This window comes from Athene cunicularia (genome assembly GCF_003259725.1).
Source record: "Athene cunicularia isolate RWA chromosome 2 unlocalized genomic scaffold, athCun1 chr2_part1, whole genome shotgun sequence".
Lineage (NCBI taxonomy): Eukaryota > Metazoa > Chordata > Aves > Strigiformes > Strigidae > Athene > Athene cunicularia.
Window position 1 is genome coordinate 130161170 of NW_020799095.1, and position 2892 is coordinate 130164061.

The 2892-nt window shown below is 54.9% G+C and overlaps 1 protein-coding gene across 1 annotated transcript in view; it reads left to right on the forward strand.

Annotated features, from left to right (window-relative positions):
* The first annotated feature begins 1939 nt into the window (after positions 1–1939).
* Positions 1940–2892, forward strand: part of KCNS2 (potassium voltage-gated channel modifier subfamily S member 2) — a 7170-nt gene continuing 6217 nt past the window's right edge. The window contains exon 1 of the mRNA XM_026841942.1: positions 1940–2045. The gene's annotated coding sequence lies outside the window, so the exon portion shown is untranslated. The remainder of the gene's footprint in view (positions 2046–2892) is intronic.

Below are 2892 nucleotides of genomic sequence, written 5' to 3' on the forward strand. Positions count from 1 at the left end.
CTACAGGCTTGGGGAGGAGTGGCTGGAGAGCTGCCAGTCAGAGAGGGACCTGGGGGTGCTGATTGACAGCCGGCTGAACAGGAGCCAGCAGTGTGCCCAGGGGGCCAAGAAGGCCAATGGCATCCTGGCTTGTGTCAGCAATAGCGTGGCCAGCAGGGACAGGGAAGGGATCTGAGCCCTGTACTCGGCACTGGTGAGGCCGCCCCTCGATTCCTGTGTTCAGTTTTGGGCCCCTCACTACAAAAAGGACATTGAATGACTCGAGCGTGTCCAGAGAAGGGCAACGAGCTGGTGCAGGGTCTGGAGCACAGGTCATACGGGGAGCGGCTGAGGGAACTGGGGGTGTTTAGTCTGGAGAAGAGGAGGCTGAGGGGAGACCTCATCGCCCTCTACAGCTGCCTGAAAGGAGGGTGCAGAGAGCTGGGGACGAGTCTCTTTAGCTTAGTAGAAAGCGACAGGACAAGATGGAATGGCCTCAAATTGCACCAGGGAAGGTTTCGACTGGATATTAGGAAGCATTTCTTTCCAGAAGTTTTTAGGGGTTGGAATGGGCTGCCCAGGGAGGTGGTGGAGTCCCCATCCCTGGAGGTGTTTAAGAGTCGGGCTGACAGCGCTGAGGAAAATGGTGTAGTTGGGAACTGTCAGTGTTAGGTCAGTGGTTGGACTGGATGATCTTCACGGTCTTTTCCAATCTAGACGATTCTGTGATTCTGTGGATTCCACCAGTGATGGCACATCCACAGCAATTCATCCTGTACTTAATGCTGGAAAGGCAGAAACACTAGGTCAGCAACAGACCTGCTTGTGTGGCTGTGGAGCAGAGTGCACGCCTTGCAGAAACATTCAATGGATTTTGGATTACTATCGTGGGTGCTGGAAGCATTTTAGCCTTATTAGAAAAATGGTCCAGCTGAGCCAATTAGCCCAAATTACAGGATTATTAGACTAGGGGCAGTTGTATCCTTACACAGTTATATTCCTTCACTGTGCCTTTTAATGAGAAAATAGAGGTTAAAAAAGTGACCAGTGTTTTCTTCCAGGGTAGATAATAACAGAGATGGATGAATGATTATGGGACTGCCTATAATCTTTTTTCTTAGTCAAGTGGCTGAGAAGATGAGAACAATAGATAAAAGCTTGAAAATCTTTTAAACATTTTCTTCACATGGTTTCCTCCATAGCAGCATTAGGGAAAAAAATACCTAATTTAAGAACAAGGAAGAAAAGTAATGAAAAAAAAATTTTTTACAAATTTGCTGAAGATGTATCAGTAATTTAAAGCCCTCACTAGATACCTAGGATAGCGCAGAGCTGGTGAAAACACACAGACATCACTTGAATGCACCAGCAGCAGCAACTCACTATTCCTTGCAACGTCACTAAGGAATATGAGTTATTTTTGTTCTCCTAACGGTAAGTGGGAAATTACAGCAGAGAAGTTTTGATCTATCCAAGCCCTGGGGAACATGGTGGGGGCATCCGACTCGGAAATCCCAACATGGTGGTTCCCAGTCCTGTGTCCTGCCATCCCTTGCCCCGAGCATTAAAAGCCGGTATAATTAGAGCTCCCCAGTGAGTGGTTCACCACCAAAGCCCTGGGAGGAGGAGGCTGTCACAAGCTAACCTAACAACTATGCTGCTGCTGGGAAGCAGGAGAGCTGCTTCTCTGGAGATGAGAAGCCGTTGTTACAGGGAAAAGTGCAGGTTGCCACTGCATTTGCAAAGCCTCCTCCCTGTTATACGCAGTCTCTGCCTCCTGTGTGCCCCTTCCCAGGGGGGGAAAAGCAGGGGGGACTGAACAGAAAAAGGCAGCAGCACTTTCCCTGGCCAGGAGGGCAGCCGGTGCACGTAATTCAGTGTGGGTTCAACTTCCCGTGAGATGCCTCTGGACATTCAGTGAGGCACGCTGGGACCCACAGCCCCAACCTAGGGCATCTGCAGCTAAGCTAAGGGAGGGGCACGCTGGAGGACCGTAGCGGGAAAGGGAGGCGGGAGGCACTCACCAGCAGGAGAGCAAAGCAGGAGCAAGCACCACCCAAGAAAAGGCAAGCAGGGGCAGCATCTGTAGCATCCCTGAAGCACGGATCTTCTGAAGCATCCCTGGGGGGCTGTGGGTGCTATGGGTCCATGCACACTCTGTGGGAGTGTCCCCAGAGGCGTGGGGGCTCCGGTCACACAGTGCACCAACACTGGTGGGACGTGGTGGGGTGATCACAACACCCCAGGTGGGGAGGCTGAGCAGGCTCTTGGCGACGCAGCCACTGGCAGGTACCAGGACTAGAGTTGCCCGAGTCCATGTCTGCACTCAGTTACCTGGGCTCTTACAGGGTGTTCTTTCATCCCTTGGGGTTCCTCGTGCCCAGGGCTCATGTGCTGCTGGAGGTGGGATGTACAACCTCTGTCCCCCTCCAAAGGGTTTGAGGAAGAAGCCGAGGGCGATGCCTAGGGCTGGAGCGCTCGGGACTCTGCCAGGGCTGGGGAAAGCAAGCGAGGAGGCTTCGTGCCCCCGCACCCCCTTCCTGCACAGCACTGGCAGCAATGCATTTCCAGGAGCCGGACTGCGCGGGACGCGTGAGATGACGAGCGGGCAGGGGGTCACGGGGCTGCTGGCAGGAAACCGTGCGGGTTGCCCCGGGTCAAAGCACCCGCCTGCCCCGGAGCGTCGGCGCCCAGGTGCGCAGGCGGCTCCTGCTCAGGGTGGACGGGGTGCGCAGCCGGCTGCTGCTCGCAGGGGCGGCCACCGCGTCCCACGGCTGCCAGCCCCGGGCTTCTCCCCGGTGAAACGGCCTCATGCCGGGCTCAGCAAGAGGAGGGAGATTTCCCCACAGCCGCCGCCAGCCACGCTGCCATGGGTGACCGTGTAACTCGCCATTCTTCCACATGCCCCCGCCC